The following is a 15,256-nucleotide window of genomic DNA, read 5'->3' as shown; positions in this document are numbered from 1 at the left end:
ATTTTCATTCAAACCATCACAGAGACAGGTAGGACAGAATGAAGGGCTGAGAAGTGAGAAATGAACAAGGATGGAGATGAATGTTCAGGATGAGTGATAGAGTGGAAGCAAGGAGAAAGAAAGATGGTGAAAGCAACATATGTCAAAGAGACAGAAGAGATGGAATCAGGAAGAAACAGGGCAGATGAACAATAAGAAAAGACAGAAAACAAAGCAGAAATGAAATAATATAAGATAAAGAATAGATAGAGAAGTAAAGTAGAAAGAAGGAACAAACCTTGTTTTAAGACAAAGTCTTAAAATACTGAGTTGGGACTTGTTCTTGTCCACCTTGACATAGAGTTCAGCAACGCTTTTAAAGCAGAGGTCCAGCTGTGCTCACTTAGCTTGCCTGCTTCCACTTGTTCCTGCTGGGAAGACAGAGATGCTCTCTGCAGATTAGAAGCAGCCAATGATACTTTTTTCCTTGCCTAACAACTCATCCTTGGAAATGTTGTTTCTTGGTTTCTGCCTTTCAATTCTTTGGAAATAAAGAAAATAATAAGGGAGAAGATGAATTGAGATTCTTTTATATTTTCACTGAAAATGACCATGGATGGAAAACTTTTCTAAGTCAATGGCTCTCTTGTGGGGTTTTAAATTTCCTCTGTACCAGCAATCAGCACAGCCAGACATTGTCTCCTTTATCTTGGGGACCCCTTTAGAGACTGGTGCAGTACCTTTTTTGTAGCAATGACAAACAGATGTTTGTTAAATAAATGGAACTGTTTTCTTTCTACCCTTCTGGATTAAATAGAAAATAGCAGAATGAACAGATACATTTTGTTGATGTTTGACTTGAGTAGACCTGAGCCAGTATTTAACCCAATGAAAGACTAAAAGACTAAAGTTTAGAGAGGTCAACTGTTGGCTTCAAGTCACTCACTTGGGTGAGAACAGAGTCAAGGCTACGCACACTCAAACCTGCAGCTCTTTCTCTGGAGTGTTTATTTCTTTTAAATCATGTTTATCATTCTGTGAAATCAAATGAAATATTTTTTTCTCTAATGAATCTATAGCTCACTATAAATTAGACATTCTTCTATGACATAAATGCTTTTAATTTACTTAGTAAATACATAAATGCCTCTTTGCTTACTATAGAAACCATTATTCATAGTATTTAATGATCATTATAGAAACCCTGTAGAGGATTATCTGATTTATCTTCAAAATGCAAACACACACACACACACACACACACACACACACACACACACACACTTGTCTATTTGTCAAAAATTGTAGGGATATATTTCCAAAAAATATTGCAAATGAAGGCAATAATTATTAAAGATAATATTTGTGCTATATCCACCTGTCTAGAAATGATTTCAAATGAATTCATACTTATGGTCTTGTTTTATTTTTATAATAATAATATAAAATATGGAAAAATAGAGACACTGAAGTTCTGATGCACAGCCAACAATAGCAGACTAGTTTTGTTTCAATCTAAATAGGATTTAGAACTAGAACACAAGAAAGTGCATTCATGTTGACTTAGGAGCTGTTTAAACGATCAGGGTTCTGGAAACAAGGCTACCTATGATTTTAGATCTCCTCCTAGAATTTATAATCTTCATGATTTGTGTCAAATTACTTAGGCTTAGTTTTCTCTTCTGTGAAATGGGGATCAATGTGAGATCTCAGAGTATTTGCAAGAATCACAGATCCTATATGCGTAGTTCCAGGTGCAAAGCCGGTGCTCAGCTAATTTAAACTATCATCATATGTCAAAAACCCCTTCTCTACACTCAGTGACTGACAGATTAACTATTTCTTCATTTCACCTTAGATGTATGGACAAAATTATACTTCTGCAGCCACAGGAAATGTGTTTTTACAGTTGGCAACAGTTAACCTGACCCTTCCTTCGGCATAGTGCAAACCCATCCACTTTTTCGTTTAAAGACAGTCAATGCTGACTCACGCCTTTGCCCCATCTCTTGTCTAATTCTGTTTCCCCATCAGAGGAATAAATTTTCTGCCAGATAGTCTCCTTTATAAAAGCTGTTACATTTGTGATTTTGAAAAAAAATTTTCTGTTTCAGCAAGTCAAGCTCCCTCCTGTAAAGAAACATAAAGCCTCAGCAACTCTGCTTGGTCCTGAGGAGAGTCACAGCACCAAAAATAGTTGATGAATAAGCTGAAGGTCTGACTTTCCTTGGGATAAAAGATGACAGAGGCTTCCCTCTGCTCTGGGGACTTAGGAGCATCAGGAAAATTGTTCAGTCAGGAAGATGCTCTCCAGACAGGATGGAGAGAGACTGTATGCTTAGGTTGGGCTCTGTTCTTAATTTAGTATTTGACCTTGGAGGGAAGAGGTTACCTTCCTTTGGAGCCTCAGTTTGCTCACCTATAAAATAAAGAAGCTGAACTAAATGATCTTTAATGAACTCTGAGCTCCTGAATTTTATTGCTTCCGTGAGTGAAAATCTGTCAAAGCTCAAAGGAATTCATTTTAGCGATTGAATTCTCGACACTGTTGCAAAGATAGCTGGGAGCTGGGGTTCATACTCAGTGGCTTTCAAATAAATTTGCCATGTGACCCCTCAATACTGCCTAATTGCATAGAAGGGATTTCACCCAATCTACAAATAGACTGAATCACAAATTAGACATGTCTATAACTTGAGGTATATATTAAGTAGACATGTTTTATGGGCTATAATTGCATATGGCCAGCACAGAAAAGGATAGCTAACCTGCCATTCTATAACCTAAACCCTCCATTACCTGCAAAGACTGCACTCCACTATTATGCAAAAGCGAAATGAAAAAATTTACAAGCCAACAAACTGATATCTTGGTTTTATCTTGAAAAAGTGGATTACGTGATATTCCATGGGGTCAAGTATGAATTCATTTCAATGACAATTTTGGTAATCACCTCTATGATGCAATGATGCTATGGGAAACAATAGATATGTGTGTGGCCATGCTATACAATTGCCAAGATAATAGACATAAATCCTCCATCATTTCCTTTTAAAATCCACAAAATATTCTACATATATTCACTTGAGGGACCCTTATAATTATTGTTTGCAACAGGGGAAACATCGCTGCTTTTTGCAAGTGGATAAAAACTGTAACTTCAGAGAAAACTAATTGTTGGAGTTAGTTGCGTGGTTTTTACAGTTGTCCTTGCATTGAATTGCTGCAATGGCCATTCAATATTGGCACTTTAAAATGTCTATTTGTAGATGAGGTGACTGCTTCTCAAAGAGTTTAAGGATTTAACTAATGCGAGAGCACTTACAAATGGAGCAATAGTCTCCTTTGTAAATCCATGAATCAAAGTCATTCATTTTTATCACTCTTTCTGTTGACCTGTCACAACACAATTTCACATTCAGTTCTATGGCAGCACTGAAGCATGGTCCAGCGACTGTGCTACAACACTCTCTCTGTCTCTGTCTCTGTCTCTGTCTCTCTCTCTCTCTCTCTCTGTCTCTCTCTCTCTCTCTCTCTCTCTCTCTCTCTCTCTCTCTCTCTCTCTCTCTCTCTCTCTCTCTGTCTCTCTCTCTCTCTCTCTCCTTTGTTTCTCCCCATTATTTTCTCTTACATATTATATATCTGGTCTCTGAAAACAATTGAAAAATCACACACAGCATGCTTTGGTGTTCTTTTGATGAGCTTTTATTTTTTAAATTAAATAAAATAAATCATAGATGGTTTTCTTTTAATTTTGGACAAACCTCGTACAACCTGAAGAACAATGAAAGTAAGTCTGTATTCTTTCTGGAGAGTGCCTATTCCTTAGTGTGACACAGTTATAGACACACAGAGCAGCTTTTTTGTGTTGGTCACTAGCATGCTCAACTTTGTCAAATTAGAACAAAACCCCCTTGAGTTTCTGGAAAAAGGGAAAAGAAATGTGTCTGGAATCACTTATCCTATCTTTGCTCTTTCTCCTGTTATTTTCTCCCTGATCACTTCTGTGTCTATTTTATAGAAGGAAAATATGTATCATTTAAAAAACAACAGTCTTATAAAATATCTGGCCAATTAGATTAATTTAAGGGTAGGTTAGGAATAAGTCAAATTTTATTTGTAGCTCAGACTATAGAAAACATGCTAGAATTTGAAGTGGTGAATCTACAAAATACAACTTTCACAGTATTCCCAGACAAGATATTTTTATTTATTCATCTATATTTCTCATTTGCAAAGAAAAACCATTGCCAAAATATTTTACCTTTTGAAGAGCCACAAGATTATTAATCAGCTTCACACATTCTTGCCTTTGGGTTGTTCAAATCCAGCAAAGTTAACGGATAGAACATTAATATTTCTCTCCAACTGTTTGCACAATCACAAAGCAAATAGTTTACTTTTGCCAAGATGAGACTGTAACTCTTTCCCTAGAAAAAGGCTTCTGCCACAGTAACCCACATCATTTAGTCTAAATTCAGAGACTGGGTTAATTACTATAATGAAACAAATTTAGATTATAGTACCTTTAAGGTTGGGCTAAGTATACAATGTAACATACATTTTAGTTAGTTGTTCACCCCTGTGTTGGTCTGGCGCCAGGACTGTAGAGTTTCATGTGAATGTAATGGTTTGGTTTTTTAAAAGTGCTTTCCAAATATTGTGACTCAAGTCAACCCAAGTTGAAATATTTTCTAGACAAGTAAAATGGTTTAATTACTGTGTTCCAAGAACTAGTTTGCTGCTCCAGCCCTTATGTACACAGAATGGATGGACTGTTACCAATTTATGCATTAGAGTTCTGTTTATGCTTCTCTTTTTAAGGATCAGCATTTAATTGGTGGTGATTGCAAGGGAGAACATATCAGTATGAATAAAATGCAAGATATGAGGAATCTAAAATTTACAGACAGATCCCAACTTAATCACCTCATAAAAAAGCTGAATAGGAAGAACAGTTCAAGCTGCCTAAGTGCTTGTGAGCAAGGATTATTTAATGGAGGATTATCATTTGTTCTGGTTACTCTATTTAAAAATGAAATCAATGTGGTTTATAATTGAAAATTTAAAATTGTACATTGTTGTGAGTTAGAATATGTTTTGGTTTATATAAAAGATGTCTACTGATTAAATCAAACTAATTAATGTATCCATCATTTAGTTTACTATCTCTGTCAAAGTTTGTGTCAGGAAATATTCTACCACCAGAATTTCATAAATTAAATGTACTTTCCCAATTTAGTTTTTCCTCACCACCAAGAACTCTTATCACTTACTACAATTTGAGGAGGGGTAAAACTTCCTTGGACAGTTGGGATGGAAGATTTAACTTGGCCCTTTTTCTGCAAAGCATTCCAATTTTATTGTCCATTTCAAAATACAACTAACAATAAGACTGCCTTTGCTAACCCAAGTAACTCATCAATTACATAGGTTGAATTCTCTATAGAGAAAACAAATATGTTTCCCCTTTATCACAGTTTTGTATAGTTCATTGGGATTTATATTTGGCCACAAAGATAGAAAGACTCCGATTAAGCTAATTATCTAGCAAGGAAACAAACAGAGAAAGTTCTGAGCATATGTGTAACCAGCCAGACTTGGAATCACCTTAATCTGTGGATGGCCACAGGTCAAAGGTCATCACCCAAGTTAATATATTTCATTATGACTGCTATTGGCACCTATAGGACATCCTGACTATAGTAGAAATCTTTCATTGTTGGCATTATTTTCTGATTGCAAAGGTATTTCATTAATGAGATGGCAGGAACTAATGTGGAGATAATAAACAGAATAATCATGTTACACCAAATATTTATTGAACACTAATAGTGCAAAAGACATTTTGTTAGGAACCATGGATGATGTGGATAATCATCATGTACTTCCTACCTTTAGCAAGCAAACAATGCAGTAGCAGATATCAGTAAATATGTCAGCAAAGTGACATGTGTTAAATGTCATCTGATTAGTGTTTTAAAATCACTATGGAGATTTTAAATAAAAAACAATTCTTGGGGTTAAAGAGATGGCTTTGCAGTTAACAGCATTGACACTTTTTGTAGATGACCCAGACTCAATTTCCAGCAGCCACATGATGTCTCTCACAACCGTCTTTATTTCAAATTACAGTGATGCAACTCCCCTTTTCTGACTTCCAGGGATGCCAGACATGTACATAGTGAATATACACACATTCAGGGTATGTTACAGTGAAGGAAATATGCTTGAAGTAGTACTTATAGGAATGAGTTTGGAAACGGGAGGCTGTTTCCTTAGTTCTACAAGCTCAAACAAACTAAACAATATGAGCAGGAGGTATTGTATGGAAATACAAAGTTTATGGTAATATTCACTGTAGTTTCAATAAAATAGCACGGGGAATTGGATTATAAGTATAGATTGAGGTAATTTAAGTGAGAGGTTTGAATTCTCAGTTAGGGAATTTGAACTTTTATGCTTTTTATGCTGTAGTCAATGGGACCTTAAGAGAACATTTCATACAGCAGTACAGAACTTTCAATTAGGCATTACTGTTAAACACAGAGTAGAATGGACAAACTGGAGATACTTTTGTTAAAATGGGAAAAATAGAAAATAATTTTTTGAAGTTTCACTATATGTTAAGATTTTGGCTAATTGTAGCTGTCTGTTTTTTTTTCCTTCTTAAAACGTCTCTCTTATTCTCACTCACCACCTTTAGATATAGGACAATTTAAAAGATGACATAGATATACACAGTGGTATAAAACCCAGTGTTAAAGCTCTCATTGTTAGGGTTTCTTAGCCCAAATTCTTTCTGCTAAATTGGTTTATTTTCAGAAAATTGACCAAAAGAAAAATGAACTGAACCTTGAAATAGGGTAGAAGTTTGGAAACGGGCCTGTAAAACTTCCCTTGTGAAATAGAGATAGTTCCCACTTTGGAGACAGACACAACCACTATAAACCAACAAAAGACGATAAAAGAGAAGTGCTTGCTTTTAAAATAATGAATTGTTTAGCTTAGCACGGGTGGACTGGTCATAGCGTTATATGATGAGCTCTTGACATCTGCTTTGCTATGAGAGAAGCAAGTAAAGAATAGCTAATAGCTCTTAGATATCAATATGTGTTTATTCAAAGAACAAAAACTCTCTCTCTCTCTCTCTCTCTCTCTCTCTCTCTCTCTCTCTCTCTCTCTCTCTCTCTCACACACACACACACACACACCGTGAAATGAGACATATAAAGACGGATGCAGAGAGATAGAGAGAGGAGGAGAGAGGAAGAGAGCGATAGAGATAAAGGTGACTATAAAGATTCACAATATTTAGAATTGATGTTTCTGGTGTCCCCAGTTAAAAGAACTGAGAGGGTTGGTGGCAATGAGATGATGGTAAGGGCAAGGAAAGGAGAGTTTTTTCATAAATATCAAGGTAAATATGAATATACCATGAATATACAAGGTATTTATGAAGAATGTAATATTTAGTTCAAGAAAGAAAACTCGAAGTGACATGTTTGTGGGGAGACAACTAACTCAAACATATAAAGGGAAATCAAAAGTCGTACGGAGGAGTGGGGAAGGATTGTTAGATTAACATTGGCATGTCATTGCTAAATAAACATAAAATTCCATGACCAATGGCTTAACCACAATGTTAAAGTTTCATGGAGTAAACAGGATTGAAGAATAAAAACTAATTTTCAGGTTGTAACTGGATTTTTTTAATACAGCCTCTACAATGTTTAATGATACCATGTAAGAATACAGATTTCTGGAGGGTAAACTTAATAAAAATCATTTGCTTAAACTTATCAAAAAAATCACTAACTACCTAGCAGGAATATGAAGATTATACTATTCAATGGGCTGCAAATACTAGCCAAATGTCTATTGGAAAGCAAGAGCACTGCATTCATTTTAAAACATTCCTGATGGAAGGCCAGCTGCTGTCCTTGGTGCTAAAAGATTCATCTGGCCTTATAATATTGCAGCAGTATGACCACTACAGTTGGACTGAATTAGGTGTTTCATTACATGCCTCTATTTGAGGGATTTATTTTTCACTGAGATGAAATTTTTCATATATATTTTTCCCATCTGGAAGGTTTTCAAACTATCTTAATGGTTAACATCTAGAATGCAATTTATTCTCCCATCCTCTCTCCCTCTCTGTTCCTTTCTCTCTTTTTCTTTCTTTTTAAATAAAGAAATTTCTTGAAATTTGAGTGTAAGAAATAAAAGTGAGTAGGATGCTGAAAATGAAAGACATGTTTAAAAGATTATAAACATTGCTTAAATTTTTCTAAAAGTGTAAGAGCTGTCTTCTATTATCCCTGACCACCTGGTAGCATTCTCAAACTCAGAATAAATCAAAACAAGGCATTTCCAATTGATAAGTGAATTTGGAGAAGTGTAGTTGTTAGAAATAATCCTGCACTATCAAAATTATTAATCCTGAAGTCTCAGTCATACATTGTTGCTCACTAGAATGCAATTTAAAGTGTTGTTAAAATGGACAATTCTTGAGAACGTCAGCATACCTACTATACAAAGTTGCATGGGTGAGAAAAACTTGGAAAGTTGGCAAAATATTTTGTGAATTAAGATTGAGAACATCAGCAAGATAGTTTTCCAGCAATACATAAATACAAATATATGCCTGCATGCATGAACACACACACACACACACACACACAATTTGACTAATTGAAACACCAGATTATTTAAGGGTAATGGCAATCATAATCTTTAAGATACAGTCCTGAATGGCATTGTCATACATGTCGAAATAAAAAAAGAAATAAATATTTTTAAATTTTAAAAATTAAAAATGTAAATGATAAAGCTATGTCCCTCACCTGAGGAATGGATAAAGAAACTGTGGTACATTTACACAATGAAATACTACTCAGCTATTAAAAACATGGAAATCTTGAATTTGCAGGGAAATGGATGGAACTAGAAAAGATCATTCTTAGTAAAGTAACCTAAACCTAGACAGATACACATGGTATATACTCACTTATAAGTGGATATTAGCCACATAATACAGGATAACCACACTACAATTACAAACCTAAAGAAACTAAATAACATGGAGGACCTTAGCAAGAATGATGAATTCTAATTCAGAAGGACAAATAAAACAGACACTGGAAGCAATTGAAGAGAAGGAACAGGACAGGAGCCACCATATAGGTCCTCTCAAAGACTCCACCCAGCAGAGGATCCAAGCAGATGCTAAGAGTCACAGCCAAACTTAAGGGTGAAACACAGGGAGTCTTATGAAAGACTAGAATAGAAGGTGCTAGAGGGGTCAGGAACTCCACAAGGAGACCAACAGAGCCACCAAATCTGGTAGGAGGAGCTGGGTGCTACAGAAACTAACACATCCACCAAGGACATCTGCTCAGGTGTAGTAGATAGGCATCACAGCTCCTTGAGGGTATTATAATACGGGGAGTAGGGATAGCTTCTGACATGGACTCAGTCCCACACATCGATCACTTCTCCCTGGTGGGATGGCCTTGCCAGGCTACAGAGGAATAGGATATAGGCAGTCCAGATGAGACTTGATAGCTTGAGGTCAGATGTTAGGGGAGGAAGACTCCCCCTTTCTGAAAGCTAGGGGAGGGTGAGAGGGCGTATAAGGGAGGGAGGGAAGCACTGGGAGGCAATGAGGGAGGGGGTCTACAACAGGGATGGAAATTGAACAAAAGAAAAAAGAAAAAAAAAAAGGAAGAAAAAACTGCTGAGAGGTGCAATTCTGTGTTACAAAAAAAGGGTATAGGAAGATGAATTCTGTGGGGATTGGCTTCACACCATACAGCAATGATGTGAACTTAAGCTAAAATTTTTTTCACTTGTCTCCAAGGATATTACTTGCAGCTGATAAAATTCCAGAAGCTTTTTAATGAACTACAAAGACATTGTCTTGAAGAAGGTAGAAAAGTTATCAATTGTTTATGAAAAGAGTCATATGTGTGGAAAAATGAGAAGACATATTCTTGCTCTATCACCAGAACTGACTTTACTAAATTTGTGGTCTATATACACAGACACATGGAAAAAGTAAGGCCAGGCAGAAAACCAATGTGTTCTGAGGAACACCTGTTTTGAAAAAAAAAAAATCAGCTATTCATCACAAAGCAAGACTTTAAAATGTAGTTAATTATAAATTTGGGAAGCTCTAACAGACCTCTGTGTAATTGTTCTCAATTTTGCCCTTTAATGTACTTTTGAATATGTGAAATGTTATTTTAGGTTTCTCTTTTTTTCAGTACCCGACCCCCAACACTTTAAGTGTCAGGTAATATGTTTTATTTAGGATTTGCTATATAATGCATTTACATTGTGCTTAATACTCAGTTTATCATAAAGACTTGAGAAATTTCATTTTTATGCAAGTCTGCAAGTCTGAATTCACAAAATTCTGTGATTATGATGTAGACTTTGTTCCTAAGAATTGTGCATGTATGTGGAAATGCTGAATATTATTAATAATGGAAGAGCTGTCCTTTCAGCTCCTCTCCATGTGTGAACTTGATATCTGTGCATGATATTAGATGTTGAGGCAACTGCCAAAGTGTTGGTGACTCATAGTATTGTGTGGTGTAGTGTGATTCATATTTTGCTTTTCTAATTTTAAATTTTACTATTTTGGGGATGTATGTGTATGTGTGTGTGTGTGTGTGTGTGTGTGTGTGTGTACATGAGTGATATGTTTGCATGTGTGATGAGGACATAGAGGGACTAGAGGTTTTTTGTTTGTTTATCATTCTCTGCCTGGTGGCCTGAAAGCCTGTGGGATCTTCCTGTCTCATCTCTGGAGCTAGGAATATAAGCACGTGTAGCCATGCTCAATTTTTCATTGACTCTCAGGTTTTAAACTTTGTTCTTTAGGATTGTGAAGCAAATTTTTTTTTTTACCACTGGACAATGTATTCATCCTCACATGCTCACATGTTTTTTGACACAATTATAAATACAATTGTCTATTTAAACTTCCACATATGTACAACTAGTTCAGTGATTATGAGCTTTCTTTCATTGGCCATTTCATTGTGTGAGGTGCTCTCTGATATACCTTGTTACGCTTTTGCATTTCTCAAATAAATTCATTTTTAATATTGGAAATAAAATGTCTTCCCAAGAACTGTCTTAAAGATACATTTGTTTTTTTACTGATACATAAAGGCCAAGTCAGACTAGTTCTATCATGGAAGCTGCTAAAGAGACAAACAAGAGAATCACAGTCCCAGTGTCTGCCTGGTTCAGATAGTGAGTTCAAAGACAAATATGGCAATATAACATGAGTGTCCTTGAAACAAAACATTTTAAAATTCAGTTATGGTAGAGTGCTTTTTCTGATGCACAAGGCCCCTAGCTTAGTCCTGAGGGTTGCAGAAAACAAACTAATATTAACTTCACTAACAATTAGTATGAAGTGTTCATATTTGTGACGTTGTATTACTAAATTAAACATATTCATTCTCAAATACATCTTTTCTTCATAGCAGAAATACTCAAAATTGTATTTCCTTTCTTTTGGAGATATACAGTACAACATCACTATCTATGCTCACTCTACTCCTTGATTACTCTTATCTAATTATAAATTAGTGTCCCTAATCACCCCTGTCATGGAAAGGTTTATACAATAAGCCATTTCAGAAGCTCACAGGTGCTAACACCAAAAACAGGCAAGCTGGTTACTCAGAGGAGCTGATAGTCCATTTTAAATGTGAAGATCACTAAACTGGAGACCTATGAAGAAATGAAAATTGAGACCAAGTGTGACAATAGTGAAACAGAAAGTCTCAGCTTGAAGGTTGTCAGACAGAAAGTGCCCCCTCTTGCTAGAAGGAGGATCAGTATTTTAGTTTAGTTTTGGTCTTTGAATTCCATATAAAGTTTTCACTATAGAGCAAAAAGCAAAGAGAGAAAGTGTAGTGCCTTGGAAAAGTAAGAAAGCTAATATATCTTTGAAGAAGGACACATTTCAAGGATTCAGTAAACAGGATGAAATCAAGTGGGATAGAATTTTGATAGGTCAAAATTCTTCAGTGCAAATCCTGGCATTCCAATTTCAATGCTCTGAGTTCTGTTAACATGAAGTCTATAATTATTAATGAATTCTTTGAGGTCATGATGAATACAGTTCCTACCCCTGTATTGGCTCTTATTCTGCACTCTATATGCAGAACTTTCTGTTATTGTATATTGACTTTCTCTTCTTTCTTAAAATTATGAAATCCTTTGCTAACATAGTCCTTTTCTAAACACTACTATGCTGGCTGACAATGTTTTCACCCCACTCTACCTCCATGAATATATTCATGCTTCAATCACAGGTCTTAGAGTATTTTCTGAGGATATTTTCCCCATACTCTTTCTCCACCTCTGTGCTAGCTTAGTCCTCTACTCATAGAGTCTAACTACTTTCTGTACCTCTACCATCATACTGATTATAAATGTAGTTCCATGGTTATTTTTGAGATTGTGAACTTGTACATGACTTTACCACATCCCCATCACATCACATGACAATGTAAGCAGGTTAGATGTTTTGTGAATGTGTAAGGAAAGGAAAAAAATACACTTGAAAAGCTCAGTCTTATATTCTATTTCTTTGTAGATCAATTACTTTACTTACAGGGCAAGGTGATGCCAGCTTTTGGTGTTCTGAGCATCATTATCCCACACTGTTTTCAACTTTCTCCCTCTTGAAACCAAAGCAGTTTTTATTTTGGATCTGCTAAACATGGCCAGAGTATTTGCAGGATCAGAATAAACCAAACACATCCTAAGCATTTCGTGTCTTCCTTGAATGCCCAGGAATAGTTCATCATCTTTCTGCTCTCGTAGTTCAATACTGCTTTGCAAACATCTGTTCTGAGTCCAAATTCCTAGGGAAAAGGGATTCTAGACAACATTGTATCTCTATTTTTGTGTTTACCTCATATCCTCCCCAAAGTCTCTGCCTCTTGAGTTTCTATGAATTTAAGAGCTTTCTGTAAATTCTCATCTGGGAGTTGGTTGCAGAAGGAGTTCATGGGGAAAATCTCCTGTCTAGGGTGTTGACAGTTTGGCCCTCTTCCAAGTACTTAATGCTTTCTCTCTCTATCAGAGAAGTGGGGACACGATTTTGAAGGCAAGTGGTTTCATCAGCACAAAGAAAGTAAGGGAGTAAATCAAGCAATTATTTGATGAATAGAAATGTCAGCTGGAGTTCTTCAACCTCGAATTCCTCTTTCTGCTAAATATGAACATAATATGGACAAAGGACAAGGGAGGGAGATTTTGACACTGCCTGGGAAGTCAGCAAAGGCTTTGTAAGGAGGTGCCATTTGAGAGCAATCTTGAAAGACAAGGAGATATTGGTCATAGAGTGGAGGGAGAAGTGTGTTTCCTTTGGGGGAAATGAATCACAGTAAATAGGACACATGGTACTTACAGGGTAAGTAGCATAAGGTTATAGGAATAGTGAAATCAGTGGTGAAGATGTACACTTTCATCACTGAGTACACCAAGTGGGAATGTGAAGTTAGTTTCCTGCTAGTGATGTACCCAAGGTCTTTGTTGACCTGTCTGTGTTCACCTGTAGAGCTCTACAGTAAGGTGCAATGTCAGCTCATCTGGACTTTCTTTTTCTATCTCTGCTGTGGGGTGATGGAATACTTAACATACACAATACTTGCTTCTCTCTTCACATCCAATTTTAACTAATTCTTTGGACATTCAGAAATTCATTTATTCAGCATCTTTTAAGCACGTATTTCTGTTAGCTTTTTTAAATATAATTTCCTTCATCACTGAAGAATACAGAATCAAAATGAATCCCTCTATGTTTATGTTGTAATTTAATGGTATTCTTAGTTGTTATATTTAGTGGTTAGGATATTTGATCTTTTGGATTCTCTAATAATAAAAAGTCATACTGTGCAAGGAGCAGTGATCACACGTATATTCCTGGTATTTAAAAGATTCAGTTTCCTCAACAATCTTATGTATGTGTGTTGCTCATCATTAGCATCTATATCTATAGGTATTTGAAACTGGATACCTCTTTGAAGTCTTGGTGAGCAATCCTTCTGCTTCAGCTTCTGGAGTGCTGGAATTATAGGGTATATGGTCACAGTTGCCACTAGAAACTTAATTTTCTTGATGGAGCAACTGAAGGTTAACAAGCTTTCCCAAAGTTTCTCATCAAATGGGAAGGCGAAAGTGTAAACATAAGTATGATTCTTTCTCACTTTTATGTTACCTTGACTCTATGCTGTGTGTTTGGCCACTCTTCCCAATATTTAATTAAATTTACTTTTCTTATATTGTGTTATGGGTTAACAGCTTTAAGAGTGACACTGGATAGGATATTTGCTACATCTAAATTTCAGAATCCATTTTTTAGGAAATTTCATTGTCAATATGATGTTTGCTTGCTCTATCCATTTTACATATTTGCATTCTGAAATATCCAGTGAGAACTAAATAGAAGTGCCTTCATCATAATCATAATGCCAGCTAACCTATGCAGGAGTGACTGCAGTTCAGCACACTTTATGTGGTTCTCACCTTTCTTCTGTTCATCTATACTTCTTCATCTGCTTTTGTTTGTCCTAAGTAAATATTTCTGGGCATAGTACTTCAACTCCTTTGATTTTTTTTATCATATTTTTGTCATGGTCTCAATGTTTGCCTAGTAGGTGTTTCCCTCTATCTATATCTATCTCTTTCCAAGTTTATCACGCTCTTATTTTAAGATTAGAAAATGCAGGTGTGCTGGAGACAAAATCAGAAGTGATCAAAACTTACTGAAGCTTATTCTATGTATGAGTCCCACTTGGCGTTGATGGAGGATGTAGTCACCCTCCCTTATAAACGATAGAATTCTTTTAGCTTGAACATTATGATCGTACCTACAAACCTATACTAGAGCACAAAATAGAACATCGATGTTATATCAAGCTTGCAGTCAGTACAATAAATCCTCCCCCTATTTTTTTTCACTTTAGTGACTCAGAGTTTGTAATTTTCTTTACACTTTCTCTGAGTGAAAAGATATGCTAAACAAATATGGAAAGAGGCAGCCAGCAAGAGATCATCTACTTACTTATACCAATAGCTTTGTAAGAAACTGGGTACATGGTTTAAGAGTAAATGGATGTTTTTTAATAAAATGAGCATATTTTTTTTCATAAAGAAATTTGGAGTTAGAAGGAAGCTATCTTCTGTGACAACCTTTATCCAGTAGTTCTTGCTTTCTACTATGTATCTCAACTATTAG

The sequence above is a fragment of the Acomys russatus genome, chromosome 2 (assembly GCF_903995435.1).
Source record: "Acomys russatus chromosome 2, mAcoRus1.1, whole genome shotgun sequence".
Classification (NCBI taxonomy): Eukaryota; Metazoa; Chordata; class Mammalia; order Rodentia; family Muridae; genus Acomys; species Acomys russatus.
Note: the sequence above shows the minus strand (reverse complement) of the source record.